General features: G+C 38.2%; 1 protein-coding gene across 1 annotated transcript in view; it reads left to right on the top strand.

The window, feature by feature from the left end:
- The window catches only part of SLC7A3 (solute carrier family 7 member 3), a 123,537-nt gene that overhangs the window by 89,046 nt on the left and 11,382 nt on the right, over nt 1-23,109 (top strand). Inside the window, exon 3 of the mRNA XM_038587648.1 lies at nt 3,157-3,188. The gene's annotated coding sequence lies outside the window, so the exon portion shown is untranslated. The remainder of the gene's footprint in view (nt 1-3,156; nt 3,189-23,109) is intronic.

The following is a 23,109-nucleotide window of genomic DNA, read 5'->3' as shown; positions in this document are numbered from 1 at the left end:
GATAGTGGTCTTTGGTTTGCTGTTCTTTTTTTTTAAGATGTTATTTATATATTCATGAGAGAGAGAGAGAGAGAGAGAGAGGCAGAGACACAGGCAGAGGGAGAAGCAGGCTCCATGCAGGGAGCCTGATGTGGGATTCGATCCCGGGACCCTGGAATCATGCCCTGAGCCAAAGGCAGACGCTCAACCGTTGAGCTACCCAGGAATCCCTGATGTTGCTGTTTTTAATTGTTTTGGGGCTGCCATGAACTGTGCCCATATAAGGTGGCAAACTTAATTGGTAAATGTCCCATGTTCTGATTGCCCCATCCACCAACCATTCCCCATCTCTCTCCCTCCCCTCAGGCCTCCCTATTATCCAAGATACAGCAATATCAAAATTAGGCCAATTAATAACCCCATAGTGGCCTCTAAGTGTTCAAGTGAAAGGAAGAGTCATATGTCTCTCATTTTAAATCAAAAGCTAGAAATAATTAAGCTTAGTGCAGGAAGGCATGTTGAAAGCTGAGAAAGCCTGAAAGCTAGGTCTCTTGTACCAAACAGCCACGTTGTAAATGCAAAGGAAAAGTTCTTGAAGAAAATTAAAAGTGCTACTCCAGTGGACACATGAATGATAAGAAGGTGAAACAGCCTTCTTGCTTTTGTGGGGGAAAGTTTTAGTGGTCTAGGTAGAAGATTAAACCAGCCACAACATTCCCTTAGGTCAAAGCCTAATCCAGAACAAGCCTAACTCTTCAATTCTATGAAGGCTGAAAGGTGAGAAAGCTGTAGAAGAAAACTCTGAAGCTAGCAGAGGTGGGTTCATGAAGTTGAAGGAAAGAAGCCATTTCCTAACAAAAGCACAAGGTGAAGCAGCAAATGCTGATGTAGAAGCAGCAGCAGGTTATCCAGAAGATCCAGCTAAGATAATTTTTTTTTTCAGCTAAGATAATTGATACAGGTGGCTACACTAAACAACAGATGCTCAATGTAGAAGAAACAGCCTTATATTGGAGAAAGATACCATTTGGGATTTTCATAGTTAAAGAGGAGAAATCAGTGCCTGACTTCAAAGCTTCAAAGGACAGGACAGCTTTCTTGTTAGAGTTTAATGCAGCTGGTGACTTTAAGTTGAATGGCAATGGTTATTTATCATTTTGAAAATCTTAGGTCCCTTAAGAATTTTGCTAAATCGGGACACCTGGCTAGCTCAGTTGGTAGAACATGTGACTCTTGACCTTGGGTTGTGAGTTCCAGCCCCATGTTGGAGGTAGAGTTTACTAAAAAATAAAAATAAAATAAAATAGAGAACTATGATAAATCTACTCTGCGTGTGCTCTATTAATGGAACAACAAAGCCTAGATGACAGCACATCTGTTTGCAACATGATTCACTGAATATTTTAAGGCCAATTGTTGAGGCCTGTTGCTTGCTCAGAAAAGATTCTTTTCAAATATTACTGCTCATTAACAATGCATTTTATCACCCAAGAGCTCTGATGAAGATGTAAAATGAGATTCGTTTTTTTAAAGATTTTATTTATTTATTCATGAGACACACACACACACACACAGAGTGAGAGAGAGAGAGAGAGAGAGAGAGAGAGAGAGAGGCAGAGACATATGCAAACGGAGAAGCAGGCTCCCTGCAGGGAGCCCAATGTGGGACTCGATCCCAGGACTCCAGGATCACACCCTGAGCTGAAGGCAGACGCTTAACAGATGAGCCAGCCAGGCCTCCCTACAATGAGATTCATGTTGTTTTCATGCCTGGCAACACAACATCCATTCTGCAGCCCATGGATCCAGGAGTAATTTTGACTTTTAAGTCTTATTATTTAAGAAATATGTTTTGGAACATAACTGCCATAGATTGTGATTCCTCTGATAGATCTGGGCAGAGTAAATTGAAAACTTTTGGAAAGGACTCACCATTCTAGATGCCATTATGAACATTTGTGATTCATGGGAAGAGGACAAAATATCAACATTGAGGGGTACCTGGCTGGCTCAATTGGTAGAGCATGTGACTCTCTCTCTTTTTTTTAGCATGTAACTCTTGATCTCAGAGTTGTTAGTTTAAGCCCCATGTTGGGTGTGGAGCCTACTTTAAAAAAATCAGCATTGACGGGAGTTTGGAAGAAACTGATTTCCAACCCTCAGGGATGTCTTGGAGGATTCCAGACATTAGTGGAGAAAGTAACTGCAGATGTGATGGAAATAGCAAGAAAACTAGATTTAGAAATAGAGCTTTTTTAAAATTTTTATTTATTTATGATAGTCACACAGAGAGAGAGAGAGACAGAGACATAGGCAGAGGGAGAAGCAGGCTCCATGCACCGGGAGCCCGACGTGGGATTCGATCCCGGGTCTCCAGGATTGCGCCCTGGGCCAAAGGCAGGCGCTAAACCGCTGCACCACCCAGGAATCCCTAGAAGTAGAGTTTGAAGATGGGACTGAATTGCTGTAATCTCATGATACAACTTTAATGGATGAGGAGTTGCTTCTCATGGATGAGCAAAGGAAGGGGTTTCTTGAGATGGAATCTACTCCTGGTGAAGATGCTGTGAAGATTGTTGAAATAACAACAAAGAACCTAAAACTTTATATAAATTTAGTTGATAAAGCAGTGGCAGGATTTGAGAGTATTGACCCCAGTTCTACTGTTGGTAAAACGTTATCAAACTGCATCACATGCTACAGAAAACTTGTTTGTGAAAGGAGGAGTCCATTGAAGGGGCAAACTTCATTGTCTAATTTTAAGAAATTGCCACAGCCACCCAACCTTCAGCAGCCACCACCCTGATCAGTCAGCAGCCATTAACCTCAAGGCAACACCTTCCTCCAGCAAAAAGATTATGATTCACTGAAAGCTCAGATGATGTTTAGAGATTTTTAAGCAATAATATATTTTTTAAGTAGGCTCCACACCCAACAAGGGGCTCAAGCTCATGACCCTGAGATCAAGACTTCATGTTCTATCCACTGAGCCAGCCATGCACCCCAACAATAAAATATTTTATTTTTATTTTTTGTGAATAAAGTATGTATGTTGCTTTTTTAGACATAATGCTATTGCACAATCAATAGATTACAGTATAGCATAACTTTTATATGCACTGGGAAAACAAACTCATTTGACTCACTTTATTGTGACATTTATTTGCTTTATTGCAGTGGTCTGGAACCCAACCCACAGTATCTCCAAGGTATGCCTATACCGAGTTTTGAAATTGGTAAGGGTGAGTCTTGTAACTTTTTTCTTTTTCAAGATTGTTTTAACTATTAGGGATCCCTTGAATTTCTATATGAACTTTAGAATCAGCTTATCAATTTCTGCAAAGAAGACAGCTGGGATTTTTTTTTGACAGCTGGAATTTTGATGGATATTACCTTATATCCACAGATCAATTTGGAGCATATTGACATCTTAACAATGCCACTTCTTCTGATTCATAAACATGGGATATCTTTCCATTTTTCAAGGTCTTTAATTTCTTTCAACAATATTCTATAGTTTTCGGAGTGAAGTTTCGTACTTTTTTTTGATAAACCTATTCCTAAATATTTTTTGATGCTGTTATAAATGGAATTTTTATTCATGAGAGACACACAGAGAGAGGCAGAGACACAGGCAGAGAGAGAAGCAGGCTCCATGCAGGGAGCCCAATGTGGGACTCGATCCCAGGACTGTGGGATCACACCCTGAGCCAAAGGCAGACGCTCTACTGCTGAGCCACCCAAGCATCTAAATGGAATTTTTAAACTTCATTTTTTGTTTAGTTTGTAAAGAAATACAATTGATTTTTGTATATTGATTTTGTATCCTGTAATCTGGCTTATTAGTTATTGGAACTCACTTATTCTGTTGTTTTTTAGTGAGCTTCTTGGGATTCTATATGCAAAATCATGTCATCTGTAAATCGAAATAGTTTCCTTCTTCCTTTCTAATATAGATGCATCTTATCTGTTTCCCTTTCCTAATTGTTCTAACTCAAACTTCCAGTGTTGAATAGAAATGGTTAGAGTAGACATCCTTGTCTTGTTTCTAATTTCAGGGAGAAAACATTCATTTTTTCACCATTCAGTATGATATTGTGGATTTTTTATAGTTCTTGAGGACTGCCTCTCTTCCTATGCTAAATTTCTGAGCTTCTACTCTGGAGATCTGGACAGGGACAGTAGCCTTTTGGAGTGATACCCCAATTTTATGACCAGGGTGCTGGAAAGGACTAGTAGCCTCTGGTCTTCTTGGTTTGCCAGTGTGAAACCTCTACCCTACTAACTAGCTGGGCAAGGGCTGTCAGGGCTCCAGTATTTTTGTCCTACTGCACCTGGCTAGAGCCTCCCCTCTATGATTCGGGGCTGGGCAGAGGAAGGGAATCCTCTATCTCTTGGCCTCAATTGCTGGGAATTTAGCCTCTGCCACTGGAGCTACGAATGGTTGAGAAATGCCCCTTCTGGGGAAGTACCATAATCCTTGACTGGGACCTGAGAGTGGAGCTTCAGTCATGCTGAAACAGGGTCAAGGAAGAGATTGTAGGTCTTACTCAAATGCCAGACTCTTACTCTTCTTACTCAGATTTAGATTTTCTTGGATAAATATGTTTTTCATTTGCTCTCTGCCCTTAGGACAATTTCCAGAGAGTTTAAATGGTTGTTTGCGTGTTTAAAAAATAATTTTTACCAGTTATCAGTGTTTCATTTGAGAGCGGATGTGCAGAATTCCTCACATTGCCATTTGGAAGTGGAATTGCCATCATTTAAAAAATAAGTACAGCCAAAAAAATAATAATTAAAAATGGATTTGAGGGATGCATGGGTGGCTCAGCAGTTGAGCATCTGCCTTTGGTTCAGGGCATGATTCCGGAGTCCCAGGATGGAGTCCGACATGGGGCCTCCTACATGGAACCTGCTTCTCCATCTGCCTATGTCTCTGCCTCTTTCTTTCTGTGTCTCTCATGAATAAATAAATAAAATCTTTAAAAAAGGAAAAGCATCTCCCCTCCCTGCTCTAAGAAACAAAATTTTTATTCATGGGAGACACAGAAAGAAAGAGGCAGAGACATAGGCAGAGGGAGAAGTAGGCTCCCTGCGGGGAACCTGGTGCAGGACTTGATCCTGGGACTCTGGAATCGTGCCCTGAGCCAAAAGCAAACACTCAACTGCTGAGCCACCCAGGCGTCCCCATTATCCCAATTTTAAAAGAAACAAAAGATAGAGCACAGAAAAGGAAATACATGACTCAGAAATATATGAAAAGATTCTTAACTTCACTCATAGCACAAAAAATATTAAAACTATATTTAAAAATCTTTTGTCAGGGTGCCTGGATGGCTCAGTCTGTAGAGCATGACACGCTTGATCTTGGGGTTGTAAATTTGAGCCCCACATTAGGTGTGGAGATTACTTAAAAAAAAAATAAAATAAGGGGATGCCTGGGTGGCTCAGCCATTGAGCCTTTGTCTTCAGCTCAGGGCAGGATCCCAGAGTCCACGGGATCGGGTCCCACATCAGGCTCCCTGCATGGAGCCTGCCTCTCCCTCTGCCTATGTCTCTGCCTCTCTCTGTGTGTCTCTCATGAATAAATAAATAAAATCTTAAAAATAAGAGCATCTTCCCTCCCTGCTCTGAGATAAGAAACAAAATTTTTCCTGTGATTCCTCCTAGTACTGTTATGGTTAGTTATGGTTTCATTGTTATATTAAAATTGGTTTTGGGGACCCCTAGGTGGCTCATTGGTTTAGCGCCTGCCTTTGGCCCAGGGCGTGATCCTGGAGTCTTGGGATCGAGTCCTGTGTTGGGCTCCCTGCATGGAGCCTGCTTCTCCCTCTGCCTGTGTCTCTGCCTCTCTCTGTGTGTCTCTCATGAATAAATAAATAAAATCTTAAAAAAATTGTTTTCATTCATATGTAATTTATTTTGGTGTATTTTGGTGTAGAATGTATGTATATATCCAACTTATTTATAGCTACCTATATGTCCTCAAGTATAGAGATGAAGTTCTTTGCCTATTGTAGATCATCTGTAAATGTTGTTTGAGTGAACAATATGGGTACTTTACCTTTCCTATCATATTTAGTACCTGCTTTACTGTGGTGGACATACCCTGAAATGACATGCAGTTTGTCACACCCTGTATAATCCCTTCCTCTGAGTGCTGTAGAAACTGTGACTTGCTTCTAATCCATAGAATATGGCAAAGGTGATGATATAGCATCCTCATGATTACTTTAGGTTATATAGGACTCTATCTCAGCAAATAAGAGCAACATAAACTCTTTTGTTAGCCTTGAAGAAGCAAAATGCTATACCATAAACTGCCCATGTAGAGAACATTGTGAAGAGACCTGCTGGTGGCCTCTAGGAGCTGAGAGTCTCAGTCCTAACAAGTACAAGAAACCGAATTCTGCCAACAACTATGTGACCTTGGAAGAACATCCTAAACTCCTGGTTCCCGAATTATGGTGGTTTGACCTATAATTTTTTGACTTTATGATGATGCAGAAGTGATACACATTATATAGAAACCATATTTTGAATTTTGGTCTTTTCCTGGGCTATTGATATGCACTGCAATATTCTCTCTTGATGCCGGCAGTGGCAGCAAGCCACAGCTCCCAGTCAGTTGTGCAATCACAAGAGTAAACAACCAATGTACTTACAACCATTCTGAACCCATATAATCATTCCATTTTTCACTTTTAGTACACTATTTAATAAATTACAGGAGACAATCAACACCTTGTTGTAAAATAGGCTTTGTGTTAGATGATTTTGCCCAACTATAAGCTAATGTAAATGTTCCGAGCATATTTAAGGTAGACTAGGCTAAGCTATGATGTTTAGTAGGTTAGGTGTATTAAATTCATTTTCGGGGATCCCTGGGTGGCTCAGCGGTTTAGTGCCTGCCTTTGGCTCGGGGCATGGTCCTATAGTCCCAGGATCGAGTCCCGCATCAGGCTCCCTGCATGGAGCCTGCTTCTGCCTCTCTCTGCCTGTGTGTCTCTGCCTCTCCCTGTCTGTGTCTGTCATGAATGAATAAATAAAATCTTTATTTTTTTAAATAAAATCTTTAAAAAAAATAAATTCATTCTCAACTTACACTAAGTTTATTGTGACATAACTCCATCATAAGCCAAGTAAGATCTGTATCTTGATTTCAGCATAATGAGATTCTAAGCAGTGAACCCAGCTAATCTGTGCTGGCTCTCCCTACCCACAGAAACTATGAGATAAAAGGGGCAGCTGTGTGGCTCAGTTGAATAAGCAACCAACTCTTGATTTTGAATCAGGTCCTGATCTCAGGGTCATGGGACCCACTCTGCACTGGATGTAGAAACCACTTGGGAATTTCTCTCTCCTTCCCCCCTCTGCCCTCCCCATCACCACCTTATGTGCATGCATGTGCTCTCACTTTCTCTCTCTCAAATAAATAAATGAATAAATAAGAAACAATGAGATAATAAATGGGATTGTTTTAAGCTGCTAAATTTGTAATAATTTGTTACACAACAAAAGAAAACTAATATACATAAATTGTTGACCCATTTAGAGCTCAAAGAATATTTACAGGTTGGAGCACTAGAGTGGCTCAGTTAAGCATCCAACTCTTGATTTGGGCTCAGGTCATGAGCTCAGGGTCGCGAGATACAGTGCTGAGTGCAGCTCCACACTGGGCATGGAGCCTGCTTAAGATTCTCTCTCTCTCTCAAAAAAAAAAAAATTCTCTTTCCTTCTGCCCCTCCCCCCTTAAACAATGACTACTTACAAGTTTTCTTCATATTGTTTTCAGTCAGTTCACCCCATCTAATTCTTTTGAGGTTAAGTTTTTAAATTCAATATATGATTTTAAAAGTATTTGTAACCATTAAATCCCACCTTCTTGGTTTGGAATCAGTGTTGTTGTAGCCTGTAGATTATTTGGTAGGTTTCATCTCCTCTTCTGTGAGTTCTTTCTGGATGGCTTTTCTGTGCCCTTTTCCCCTAATATACTGTGGCGTGTTCTTTCTTTTGAGACCTAGTAGCCTTTATTATAGTACATTGGAATATCTGCTCACATGCTCATCTCCCCCACTAGACTATAAAGTCTTTGAAGATAGGGACCTTGACTTTTCACATCTTAGTGCAGTGCCTGCCATGTAATATAAACTTAATAATTCTTTTTTTTTAAGATTTTATTTATTTATTGATAAGAGACACATACAGAGAGAGGCAGAGACACAGGCAAAGGGAGAAGCAGTTTCCCTGCAGGGAGCCCAATGTGGGACTCCATCCCAGGACTCCGGGATCATGCCCTGAGCCAAAGGCAGATGCTCAACCATTGAGCCGCCCAGGTGTCCTGAAACTTCATAATTCTTTTGTTGAATGAATAAAATGAAAAGAAGAGGTAATCAACAACAAGACATGCTTCAGAGAGTTTAAGCATAAGATGTCTAAGTAACATATGATTTGAGGTCTCCATTAAAAATTCAAGCCCCTTCCAAGGTAAGCTCTGCTCTTATTTTCTTTTAAAAAAAAATTATTTTGAAGGCGCCTGGGTCTGCAGTCAGTTGAGCATCTGACTCTTGATTTTGGCTAGGTCATGATCTCAGATTATGAGATCAAGTCAGTATTGGGGTCTGCACTCAGCATGAAGTCTGCTTGAGATTCTCTTTCACTCTGCCCCTCCCTTTCATGCTGTTTCTCTCTCAAATAAATTAATCAATTTCTAAAAATTTAAATAAATAAATAAATAAATAAATTTATTTTATTCATTTATTTATTTTATTGCAGAATAATTGACATACAAAGTTTCAAGGGTACAATATAGTGATTCAATATTTATATATGTTATTAAATGGTCACAATAAGTCTAGTTATCATCTCTTACCATAAAAAGTTGTTACAATATTATTGACTATATTTCCTATGCAGTACATTATATCCCCATGTCTTATTTATTTTATAACTGGAAGATTGTACTTCTTAATCCTCTTTACCTATGCTGTCTATTCCCCCCATTCCTCTTCCCTCTGGCAACCATTAGTTTGTTCTATATTTTCTCACTTAGCTTTAGAGTTAAGATCATAGGCTTTTCTATATTAATTGCAGCTTATGGTAGCCCCTCCTCTGACCTAGCTATACTTGACAGGTACATAATTCAAGACTATGATTCTATACCCAGTTACAACATGTGTGGGTCTTCCCCCCCACACCACCAAGCAATTCTCAGACACCAGTTGGGTGTCCTACAATTCAACACAATTCAGAAACTATCTACTTGGAGATGGCCTCAGGTCCCATAGACTCTGTCCTACAAGACTGCTCTCCCTATAATTTGAGACACAAATTCCAAGTCTAAGTTGTCACCTGTGCTTCTGACCTACTAGCTCTAGATTAGAGGTTCTAATCACCCCCCTCTTGTGCCCAAGATTGCGAATCCGAGAAACCACCAAGAAGCCAACACCGATGCAAGCACAGGAGGGTTTATTAGCAAGCTCGAGCTTGGGCCCAAGTATACCCGTCACAGCACAGCTGGGACTTGGACCCCGAGGTGGGTTACAGCTGGGCTTTTATGGGCTGGTCTAGGGGATTTCCAGAAGGGGTGGAGGAATTTCTTCATTCCAATATGGGGGAAAGAGTGGGGGAGCTCTGTTTTCATTCCTATATGGGACTTTCTGTCAAGGGCGTTCTGTCAAGGGCATTCTGCGGTTTTTCCTGTAACTGAAGTAAAGTTCAGCTCTTGTTCAAAGGGGCCTGAGATGGCTGCCGAAGCTAAGATGGCTGTACTTGTGCTAACGCTAAACTTGAGATGGAATGTCCTTAATTTTCTCGGCCTCCACACTCCTTGGGTTTGACTAATGTGCTAGAGTAGCTCTCAGAACTCAAAGAAACATGTTGCATACTAGATTACCAGTTTATCATAAAAGGATATAATTTAGGAACGGCCAGATGTGAAAGACACATAAAGCAAAGTACAGGGAAAGGGCTTGGAGCTTCCAAGGGTACTGAGGGTATCACTCCCCACGTATTCACCAGCTCTGAAGCTCTCTGAACCCTGTTCTTTTGGGTCTTTATGGAGGCTTCATTACATAGAATGATTGGTAAATCATCACTGGCCATTGGTGACTGATCTTCCACCCCTTTCCTCTCCCCACAAGTCAGAGGATGGAACTAAAGGTTCCAACCCTATAATCATGTGGTTGGTTTTCCTGGCAACCAGCCCCCATCCTGAGGTGTGGTCTAAAAGTCACTCATTAACATAATAAAAGACACCTTGATCCTTGATCATTCTAATCCCTTAGGAAATTCCAAGGGTTTTAAGAGCTCAGTGTCAGAGGGGTGAAGACCAAACACATATTTCTTATTATAAATTACAGTATCTCAAACTGTGGCAGGAGCTAATGGATCCTGACTACCTGAGTCACAAATGGGATAGGTTAAATATGCTTACACTAGGGAGGGAATTGTTGCCACCATCACTTCTTCCTCAAATTTATACCCATGTTTATTTCCTACTTTGTGGTAGTGATCCCCAAGAGTTGGGAACAGAGTCAAGAAATGTCACCCTCTGAGCATAGCATTATTACTTATGGGACAAGGACATTCTCCAAGTTTTTATTAAGGAAACCTGAATATCTAATGTAAGGAAGAGCCCAGACTAATTCTCATATCTAATGGAAGGGGAAGGGCTAATCCTCATATCAGGACTATAACTGATAGAAAGAAAATGAATTTACTTAATTGTATTATAAGGGGCACCCTTCATCTGTTCTTATTTGATGAAAGATATATCTAAGAGGGGGTGCCTGACTGGCTCAGTCCATAGAACATGCAATACTTGATCTCAGGGTCCTGAGTTTGAGCCACAAGTTGGGTGTAGAGATTACCTTAAAAAAAAGGAAGAAAAACATATCTAAGAATATCCAATTTCCTATTCATTGAAACATTTTTTATAATAGTGAATATGGGGATGCCTGGGTCGCTCAGTGGTTGAGCCTTTGCCTTTGGCTCAGGTTGTTATCCCAGGTCCCCGGATCAAGTCCCACATCAGGCTCCTTGCTTGGAGCCTGCTTCTCCCTCTGTCTGTCTCTGCCTCTCTCCATGTGTCTATCATGAATAAATAAATAAAATCTTTAAAAAAATAAAAAGTTTAAAATATATATATATATATATATATAAAATGGTGAATATGTGAAAACAACACAAATTTATCATAATAGTTATTTTAGAATATTTTATTATTTTTTTTAGAATACTTTAATAAAAGGATATTACAGTAGATTTTGAAGAGTGTCCAATGGCAAGTATAATAGTTTACTAGAACTGCCACAATAAAATAACACAGGTTGGGCAACTTAGACAATAGGAATTTAGTTTTTCATAGTTTTGGAATCTAGAAGTCCAAAATCAAGATGTTGGCAAGTTTGGGTTCTTCTGAGGCCTCTCTCCAGATGGGCACTCTCTCACTGTATCCTGACAGTATCTTTTTTCAGTGTGTGTCCATCCCTGATGTCTGTCTCTTTGTGTATCTAAATTTCCTCTTATAAGGACACCAGTCAGATTGGATTAGGGCCCACACTAATGGTCTTATTTTATTTTATTTTATTTTTAAAGATTGTATTTATTTATTCATGAGAGACACAGAGACATAGGCAGAGGGAGAAGCAGGCTCCCTATGGGGAGCCTGATGCTAGATTCAATCCCAGAACCCTGGGATCAAGACCCCAGCTAAAGGCAGATGCTCAGCTACTGAGCCACCCAGGCACCACACCCCCCCCACCCCCCCCCCCACCCCCCGGCCTCATTATAACTTCACTTCTTTAAAGACGTCTTTGAAGACTCTATCTCCAAATGCAGTCACATTCTGAGGTACTGGGAATTAGGGTGTCAACATACACAAATTTTGGAGAAACACAGTTCAGCCCATACAAACAGGAAGTTTACAATATGAGTAAAAAAAGCAAGATATAATATTTCATGTGACCCTAATTGTATAAATATGTGCAGGAAAATGCTGGAAAGAAATACTTAAAAATGTTAGGAATGGTTTTCTTAGAGCTTGAGAGGTTTGAAAAATTAAAATTTGTTTTCTTCCTTATGTTTTTCCATTTTCTATAATGAACATGTACAGGTATTCTATAATGAGAAAAACGCAATAAGAATTACGTTTAAAATTCATTCCTTTTCTCACTAATTCTATGACTAAACCCACTTACCATTAAGAACAGAGAATAAGGAGAGATAAATGTGGCAGAATAGTTGGTATCAATTGTTAAATTATAAGTGGCATTCTGTTACAAGTCAAGCACTAGGGAGGTTGATTATGTTGATTGGATCTTTGAGTAAAATGATTTAAAATGATTTTTTTTATGTGTGAAGTGGGTCTAAAGAGAAAAAGTTTCCAGCTATAAAATGACTAAGTCATGAGGATATAATGAATAGCATGGTACATTAAAATTATCTATTGAGGGACATCTGGGTGGCTCAGTGATTGAGCATCGTGAGATCAAGTATCAAGTCCTGGGATCAAGTCACACATCGGCCTCCCCACAGGGACCCTGCTTCTCCCTCTGCCTATGTCTCTGCCTCTCTGTGTGTCTCTCATGAATAAATAAATAAAATATTTAAAAAATTATCTATTGAAAATAAATATTGAAAATAGTGGGTCTTAAAAAGTTCTCATCACAAGAAAAATAATTTTATACCTACATTTGGTGATGGATGTTAGCTGGACTTATAGTGATGATCACTGCATTAAATACAAATATGAAATTATTATATTGTACATCTGAAACTAATATAATGTTATGTTGATTATACCTCCATTAAAAAATATATTTGTTTTTTAACCTGAAAACTTGAAGGTTAGATTTAAGACTTCAATAGCATCACCATCCACTACTCTATAATGGAGCCTGCATAGAACTTTTTATCTGGCCTTTCCTTTGACATCTAACTGTAAATTCTTTTTTTTTAAAGATTTTATTTATTTATTCATAGAGACACAGAGAGAGAATGAGAGGCAGAGACACAGGCAGAGGGAGAAGCAGGCTCCATGCAGGGAGCCCAACGTGAGACTCGATCCTGGGTCTCCAGGATCACGCCCTGGGCTGCAGGCGGCGCTAAACCGCTGCGCCACCGGGGCTGCACCTAACTGTAAATTCTTATCCTGGGAATACATTTAAATGAAAACACCCATATTATGTACTTTAGACTGCTATTTTATCTTTGTATGGGACCAGATTCTAAGAGATGTCAAAGCGGGAACCTTGTATTGCTGTGGTCTGTTAGGTTCACCCTGCTTTGAAGTTATGTCTTACTAGATGAACACACAGCTAGCAAGTGACTATTTCCAGATACTTTTTATAACCACTCCCACTTCTTGCACATTAGTAAGTTTTTGTCTTCTTACTGCTGTTTTTGGTGGCTCTTCCCACATGGCTCTCAGCTCTAAAACTTGCATACTTCTATCTTTTCTTCTGAAGGAGCTGGTTCATTTTCTCTTATCTAGGTCAATGGTCCTTGGATCATACTGGCTCCTCTCCATGAGGCAATCTTGCAGAATCTGTAATTAAGGAAACCATCTAAATAAAGGGCAATGTGGCTTTCCTTAAAGAGTTAGCATTCCTAATATTAAGAATTTATTAAAAGCCTAGTAAGTAGGCATATAGATGAAAAACCAGTAAATGGAATCCAACTAAATTTCCAAAAACTTTTTGAGAAGCTTTTGTATCAAAGGTGATTAAAAAGGAAATATCTATTTTTCCTCACAAAGGCTAGAGATTTAGCAAGATACTAGGTGCTGGGGTTAGAAGAAGAATGAAATGAGAAGGCCTGCCTAGTGGGGGAAACCAAAAACATGAACACTATTATCCTTTTATGTAGGAAGTGCTATGTTAGATCTAAACAGATGAACAAGAGATTTGTTCTTTGTACCACCTGAGGAGTAGAAAGAATGGCTTCATTGAAGTGATAGGATGGGACTTTGCAGTGGATGCTAAGGTTTTACATAACGCTCCCATTTTCCCCTTCATAGTTTCTAACCAATTGGAAATAAGGTACAAGAGACAAATAAATGGGTATTAAAATGTTAATATTCTTACTGATAAAACTGTTTAGTGAACGTGGCTTTAGATCTATGGCCAAGTAAGCCTATTTAACACGTTCTGTCTTGAATTAGAGAGACTTGACTAGTCAGGCAACCAAGGCTAACCTCACAGAGAGCAAATCAGACTGTACCCTCTCTGCTGGCAGGATGGCCTCAAAAGTGGGAAGGTAGGAAGAGCTGAACCATACCTACCCAGTACCTTCTCTTAAAGTCATTAGTCATGTTAATCAATTTTCTTTCTAGAGAGGAGTAGTGAGGAGGCAGAAAGAGAAAAGAGGCTCACTTTCCTTACCCTTCCCAATTAGATGAGCCAATCTATTCCTTTTTTTGTTTATAGTACTTTGAGTTGGATTTCTTTTTTTAAGAATTTCAAAACCAGTATATTTAATATATAATGTTACATTAGTTTCAGGTGTACAATATGGTGAAGGATTTTTGTCTGTTGTAATACAAAAGAGGCCTGTGTAATACAGTCTTGAAACATAAAGTAGGCATTTTTAAGCTAAGAAAGGGGCATTTCAAATAAGAGACAGCATGGGCAAAAGCCTAGAGGTTTGAAATGTTCACTTGTGGCTAGCATAATGCCAAACAAAAGAGAGAATTGAAAATGAAAGAAAACATCTTATGTGGAACAAAGTTGTAAATATCTATTTATAATTAAATAATTTTTAAAATAGAAATAGAAGGATTTTTTTCTCTCTTTTTTTTTTGAAGGATATTTTCTTAATGTGGCAGAGAATCCCAAACTAACAGTCACCATACTTACTCCCTTTTAAATTGCAAATAAAATAAGGATGCTTGTTATTGCCATTATTATTTAATATTGTCTTGGGTGTTCTAGCTAGTGCCGTAAGATTTGAAACAGAAATAAGAGGAATCAATATTTCAAAAGAAGAGACAAAAATATTACTTGCAGATGATGTGGTTTTATGCCTAAATATTCCCAAGGTAAGAAAAATATGCAAAAGTCAGTAGCAATCTTGTACATCATAAATAACTAGTTAGAAAAAAACAATCCACGATAGTAATAAATACATATGTATACAGTATTTTAAAATAAATTCAATGAGAGATATATATGGCCTAAGAAAAACGACAAAGCTCAACTGAGAAATATAATATGGCTTTAATAAAGAGACATCTTTTGTTTCTGGATAGAAAAACTAAATATAAGAATATTAGTTCTAGGGATGCCTGGGTGGCTCAGTGGTTGAGCATCTGCCTTTGGCTCAGGGCGGGATTGAGTTCCACATCTGGCTCCCTGCAGAGAGCCTGCTTCTCCCTCTGCCTGTTTCTCTACCTCTCTGTGTCTCTCACGAATAAGTAAATAAAATCTAAAAACGAAAAAAGAATATTAGTTCTGTAGGAGCACCTGGCTGGTTCAGTAGGTAAAGCATGTGACTTTTGATCTCAGGGTTGTGAGTTCAAACCTTATGTTCGGTTGGGTGGAGAGTTTACTTTTTAAAAAAATATATTAGTTCTCTTAAAATAAATTTATGAATTTATTGTGATTCCACTCAGAACCTCAACAAAATTTTTCTTTAAACTCAATACAATCAGTTCTGCAATAAGCAACATATGCATTTCTAAAAATCACCCAGCTACCCAAAACTGCAATAAAAGCCACATGGCTTATGGGTAAAATAAGATTAGAGACACAACACTAAAAATCTGTGTCAGTGACACAAAAATGATGGGAAGTTAATAAAAATGGAATCACAGTTTTACACATGTTAAAAGACAAGAAACATATGAATACTATAATAAATATAGTACTTTACCTTGAAAAATACTTAAAGTGTGCTTGAGGAAGTGAGCATTGAGTGGTTTTAGCTTGTGAATTACTGTGAAATGGTGGAAAAAAAGTTATCTGAAATCTGACAGGAAGTTGTAACACCAGATGTGGATGAGTGTGACTCATAACACACATGGTAAACTGATGTAGCTGGTAGATGTCTGCAAATGTATGCATGTGTTCATTATGTGTATTCCTGCATGGCTTTGTTAATCTGGGTGCAGTTTGCTGCATTCATTTACTGTTTCCAACAGACAAAACTGCACATAAGCAAAGGCAAAATTCGCATTTTGCTTAAATCGTTGCCTGATATATCAATTGCTTTGGAACAAATTCTCATTTTCAAAATAAGCATTATAGCAGAAATGACTTAGAGTGACTGTTTCACTTGGAGAAATAAATGGCTTGAAGTCCTTTGTGAAAAGAGCAAGTCTTGCCTTCACAAATGTTAAAATATGGTAAAGCACCCATTATTTAAAATGTTGTGCTGGGAAAAGAAACTTAGAAACTACATAAATGTGCATAAATAGGGGAGTGGTTAAATAAATTATGGGCCTTCCAAACTGGAACACTAGCCATTTAAAAAGGTGAGTGAGGGGGTCTATGAGTACTGATTTGGAAATCAGTCCAAAGTATACTTTTAAGAAAAAAGGAAAGAGCAGAATATGTATATTATAATTATATTTATATTTTTAAAGGATATATGTGTTTATATTATGCATATATTTTCTTGTATAAACACAGAATCTGGAAGAAAACAAAAGAAACTTTTTTTTAATAATAAATTTATTTTTTATTGGTGTTCAATTTACCAACATACAGAATAACACCCAGTGCTCATCCCGTCAAGTGCCCCCCTCAGTGCCTGTAACCCATTCACCCCCACCCCCTGCCCTCCTCCCCTTCCACCACCCCTAGTTTCAAAAGAAACTGTTAAGAGTGGTTATCACACTGGGTGGCAGTATAATTTTATTTTCTCATAAACATATTTTGCTTTTGCAATACTTTTTAATTGATTTTTAAGAAAAGTAATCTCTACACTCAACATGGGGCTTGAACTCACGACCCCCAGATCAAGAGTCCTGTGTTCTACAGACTGAGCCAGCCATATGCCCCTGCTTTGGCTCAGGTCATGATTCTGGTGTCCAGGAATCAAATCCTGCATCAGGCTCCCCAGAGGGAGCCTGCTTCTGTCTCTGCCTATGTCTCTGCCTCTCTCTCTGTATCTCTCAGGAATAAATAAAATCTTTAATAAATAAATAATAAAATTAAAAACATTAAAAATTTAAAAATTTTACTTTAGGGGCAACTGACACACAATCCACATTCAGACTTCCCCAATGGTCCCAATAATGTCCTTTATAGCTGTCTTCTTTTTTTCATTTCAATCAGAGGCACCTGGGTAGCTGAGTCAGTTGAGTGTCTGAGTCTTGATTTCAGATCAAGCGTTGATCTCAGGATCATGAGTTCAAGCCCTACATTGAATCTAGCAAGACAGTGCTGGACTTCTGACCTATATAGTATGGAATAATAAATTTGTGTTGTTTTAAGTAAGTAAATGTGTAGTGATTTGTTACAGTAGAAATAGAAAACTAATACAGGTAACTTTCCCTGTGTAATTAATTTGTATTCTGTAGGGGTGATACTTTGAGATCATGTGAATATCCTATTTCCCAACATTCAAGGATCACCTATTAATGATCCTGGTCTGAATCAGTTATTACTTTGGTCAGTGGAAAGTGGTGATTTTCTAGTGCTAGCATTTCTTATAGATTTATTACCTGGCATTCTTCTACAAAGAAGAGCTTCCACCCCTGCCTTTTTAAAGTATGTGTATGAACCTATGAAATCTTTTAAATTTCAGTGTCTTAGTACTATTAATATTCTTACAAAATTAAGATTGACAACTTTGAACATAAAACTTCAAAAATTGAATATATTCACATTTTCTGACTCAGGAAGTCCACTGCTAAGTCTATAACTAACAGGATTATGCACATGTGTTCTGCAAATAATATGTACTAGAACATTCATAGAAGCACTATTTGTAGTAGCTAAAAACTATAAGCTAACAAGTCAATCAACAAGATAGAAGGAATGAATTGTGATATATTTCCACGAAGGAATACTATACAGCTAAGAATTAATGATCGACAGTGATGCACAACAATATGGATGAATCTCAGAAAGTTAATGTTGAGTGTACTTCCTCAGTCTAGTAAAGGGTGTCTATAAAAACACACAGTTAATATCATACTTAGTGAAAAACTAAATATGTTCTCCATATGATCAGGAACAAGTCAAGGATGTTTATTTACTCTCACAGTTTCTATTCAACATTGTACTAGAAGTTTGAGCTAAAGAAATTAGGCAAGGAAAAGAAATAAAAGGCATCCATATTGGAAGAGAAGAAGTAAAATTATCTTTATTTGCAAGTGACATGATCTTTTACATAGAAAGTCCTAAGGAAGGGTGCCTGGCTGACTCAGTGGAGCATGTGATTCTTGATCTCTGGGGTGTGAGTTCAAGCCTCATCTCTGGGGTAGGGATTACTCACAGTTGTGGGTAGAGATTACTTAAATAAAATGGTTAAAGTGGCAAAGGTTATGTATACTCTACCTGAATAAAAAACTTAAAAAAAAGAGAAAGTCCTAAAGAATCTGTTAAAACACTATTTGAGACTAATAAGTGAGTTCAACGAGGCTGCAGAGTACACAATCAATTTACAAATATAAATTACATTTCTTTCTTTTTTTAAAAGTAATCTCTATGTTTGAAATCACTATTCTGAGATCAAGAGTAGCATGCTCTATTGATTGAGCCAGCCAGGCACCCCTCAATTGTATTTCTGTAAGGGCAATAAACAAACTGAAAATGAAATTAAGAAAGGAATTACACCTACAATAACATCAAAAAGAATAATATACTTAGGAATAAATTTATAAAAAGTAGTATAAAACTTACACTCTAAAAACTATGAAATACTGTAGACAGAAATTAAAGAAGACTTTAAAAGATGGAAATGTATCCCATGTTCACAGATCAGACGATTTCATATTATTAAGATGGCAGTATTCCTCAAATTGATCTATGTATTTAAGGTAATACCTGTCAAAATTCCAGCTGTCTTCTTTGCAAAATCTAACAAGCTGATCCTAAATTTCATATAGAAATTCAAGGGACAGAAAAGCTAAAACAATCTTGACAAAGAAGAACAAAGTTAAAGGATTCACATTTCCCGATTTCAGAACTTCCTACAAAGCTAATAGTAACTAAGACAGTGTGGTAGTGGCATAAAAATAGACATATATGTCATTGGAACAGAATTGAATGTCCATAAGTAAGTACTCATATATGTGGTCAATTGATTTTTGACAAGGATGCAAGACAATTCAATGGGGTAAAAAATAGTCTTTTCAATAAATGGTGTTAGGACACTTGATATCCACATGCAAAAGAATGGATCTGGACCCTATGTCATACCTTGTACAAACATTAACTCAAAATGGATCAAAGACCTAAATATAAGAAATAGAACCGTAAAACTTAGCAGGAAACATAGGCGTAAATCTTTGTAACCATGGATTAGGCAGTATTTTTTCATATGTGGTAATTAAAGCAAAAGCAGTCAAAGAAAAAATGAACTTCACCAAAATGAAAAACAACTGTGCATCAAAAGACATTATAAGGAAAGTAAAAAGACAGCTCATAGAATGGGCAAAAATATTAACAAGGAGTGCCTAACTATATCCCATGATGGTTGTAGAGCTTAATTAAAAAAAATATATATATAAGCAAATCTTATATCTTTTTTTTTTAAATTTTATTTGTCCATTCATGAGAGACCAGAGAGAGAGAGGCAGAGACACAGGCAGAGGAAGAAACAGGCTCCATGCAGGAAGCCCGATGTGGGACTCAATCTCAGGACCCCGGGACCACACCCTGAGCCAAAGGCAGACGCTCAACCACCAAGCATCCCTTATATCTTTTTTTTTCTTTTTAGGATTTTAGTTTTAAGTAATCTCTACACCCAATGTAGGGCTTGAACTCAACCCTGAGACCAAGAGTCACATGATCCACTGACTGAGCCAGCCAGGTACCCTACAAATTATATCTGTTAAGGGTCTAGTGTCTAGACTATATGAAAAAAATCCTTAAAACTTAACAATAAAAAGAAAACCCAATTAAAATCGGGCAAAGGATTTGAATAGATTTTTCTCCAAATAAGACATCCAAATGCGCTCTCTCCTTTTGGCCGCCATTCTGGTTGCGTGTGGTTGACTGTGATCACCATGTCTTCTCACAAGACTTTCAGAATCAAGCGATTCCTGGCCAAGAAACAAAAGCAAAATCGTTCTATTCCCCAGTGGATTCGGATGAAAACTGGTAATAAAATCAGGTACAACTCCAAGAGGAGGCACTGGAGAACTAAGCTGGGTCTATGAGGAAGCATCGCACATCATGAAATAGCAAACATAATTGATACACATATTTAAGCCGCATGGAGATCACATGTTCCTATCCTATCAATATGGAAACATCCTTCCTACCTGGCCAATAGACATGTCTTATCAAGGAAATGATTTTCTCTGTTACTATGCCTCTATACCAGTAGGTTGGTTCAGTAATAAATGTGAGACCTTTCAGCTGAAAAAAAAAAAAAGACATCCAAATGGTAAATAAGCATATGAGAAGATACTCAACATCATTAGTCATTAGGGAAATACAAATCAAAACCACAATAAGATACCACTTCATGCTTACTAGATTGGCTCTGATTAAAAAGAAAATTTATGGGATGCCTGGGTGGCTCAGTTGGTTAATCGGCTTACTTCAGCTCAGGTCATGATCTCAGGGTCCTGGGATTAAGCCCCAAGTTGGATTCCCCACTCAGCAGGTAGTCTGCTTGTTCCTCTGCCCCTCTCCCTACTCATGCTCCTGTGCGCATGCACGCACATGCTCTCTCTCTCTCAAATATACAATCTTTATTTTTTTTCATGAGATTAGCATTTAAGTTTTTTTTGTATATTTTATTGGAGTTTGATTTGCCAACATATAGCATAACACCCAGTGCTCATCCTGTCTAGTGCCCCCCTCAGTGCCCATCACCCAGTCACCCCATCCCCCCACCCCCTCCCTTTCCACTACCCCTTGTTCGTTTCCCAGAGTTAGGAGTCTCTCATGTTCTGTCATCCTCTCTGATATTTCCCACTCATTTTCTCTCCTTTCCCCTTTATTACCTTTCACTATTTTTTATATTCCCCAAATGAATGAGACCATATAATGTTTGTCCTTCTCCGATTGACTTACTTCACTCAGCATAATACCCTTCAGTTCTATCCACATTGAAGCAAATGGTGGGTATTTGTCGTTTCTAATGGCTGAGTAATATTCCATTGTATACATAGACCACATCTTCTTTATCCATTCATCTTTCGATGGACACTGAGTCTTCTTCCATAGTTTGGCTATTGTGGACATTGCTGCTATAAACATTGGGGTGCAGGTGTCCTGCTGTTTCACTGCATCTGTATCTTTGGGGTAAATCCCCAACAGTGCAATTGCTGGGTCGTAGAGCAGTTCTATTTTTAACTCTTTGAGGAACCTCTACATAGTTTTCCAGAGTGGCTGTGCCAGTTCACATTCCCACCAACAGTGCAGGAGGGTTCCCCTTTCTCCACATCCTCTCCAACATTTGTTGTTTCCTGTCTAGTTAATTTTCATCATTCTCACTGGTGTGAGGTGGTATCTCATTGTGGTTTCATCAAGACAGTATGGTACTGGCACAAAAACAGACACATAGATCAATGGAACAGAATAGAGAAGCCAGAAATGGGCCCTCAACTCTATGGTCAACTAATATTCGAGAAAGCAGAAAAAACTATCCACTGGAAAAAGGACAGTCTCTTCAGTAAATGGTGCTGGGAAAATTGGACAGCCACATGTAGAAGAATGAAACTAGACCATTCTCTTATACCATACACAAAGATAAACTCAAAATGGAGGAAAGATCTAAATGTGAAACAGAAATCAATCAAAATCCTAGAGGAGAACATAGGCAACACCCTTTTTGAACTTGGCCATGGCAACTTCTTGCAAGATACATCTATGAAGGCAAGGGAAACAAAAGCAAAAATGAATTATTGGGACTTAAGATAAAAAGCTTTTGCGCAGCAAAAGAAACAGTCAACAAAACTAAAAGACAATCTACAGAATGGGGAAGATATTTGCAAATGACATATCAGAAAAAGGGCTAGTATCCAAGATCTATAAAGAATTTATTAAACTCAACAGCAAAGAAACAAACAATCCAATCATGAAATGGGCAAAAGACATGAACAGAAATCTCACAGAGGAAGACAGAGACATGGCCAACAAGCACATGAGAAAATGCTCCGCATCACTTGCCATCAGGGAAATACAAATCAAAACCACAATAAATATAATCTTTAAAAAACATTTTAAAGATGGCTCATAACAAGTGTTGGTGAGAATGTGAAGTAATTAGAACACTCATCCACTGCTGGTGGGAATGTAAAGTGGTAAAACCCTTGTAGAAAACAGTCTGTTAATTCTTCAAGATGCTAAATATGGAGTTACGATATGATCCATAAGTTCCACTCCTAGATATGTACTCTAAAGAATTTAAAACATGTCCACAGAAAAATGTGTACACTGATGTTCATAGCAGCATTATTCATAGAGCCAGAAAACATAGAAACAGCCCAAACATCTATTGGTTAATGAACAGATAAATAAAATGTATTTCCATACAATGAAACATTAATTGGCAATAAAAAGGGAAGTAGAATCATGGTTGCCTAGGGATCATGTGAGGGGGTTGGTAGGAAATGGGGAATGACTGGGAATAGGAAAAGGTCTTTTTTGTGGGATGACGAAAATGTTCTAAAATTGGGGAGCAGCTCTTTTTGCCCATGGGTCCCGTCCCTGTATCCTAGTAAAACCACCATTTTGCACCAAAAAAAAAGAAAAAAAGAAAATGCTCCAAAATTTTTTTTAAATGTAACAAAATTGATTGTAATGACAGATGTGTGCATCTGTTTATACTAAAAACTACTGAATTGTATACTTTATTTAAAAAAAAATTTAGAGAGGGGAGGGGTAGAAGGAGAGGGAGAGAGAGAATCTTAAGGCTCCATGCCCAGCACAGAGTCTGCCATGGGACTCAATCTAATGACCCTGAGATCAAGACCTGAGCCAAAATCAAGAGTTGAACACAACC

This window comes from Canis lupus, chromosome X, assembly GCF_011100685.1.
Source record: "Canis lupus familiaris isolate Mischka breed German Shepherd chromosome X, alternate assembly UU_Cfam_GSD_1.0, whole genome shotgun sequence".
NCBI lineage: Eukaryota > Metazoa > Chordata > Mammalia > Carnivora > Canidae > Canis > Canis lupus.
The sequence above is the reverse complement of the archived record's forward strand: the minus strand, read 5'-3'. Positions and strand labels throughout refer to the sequence as shown.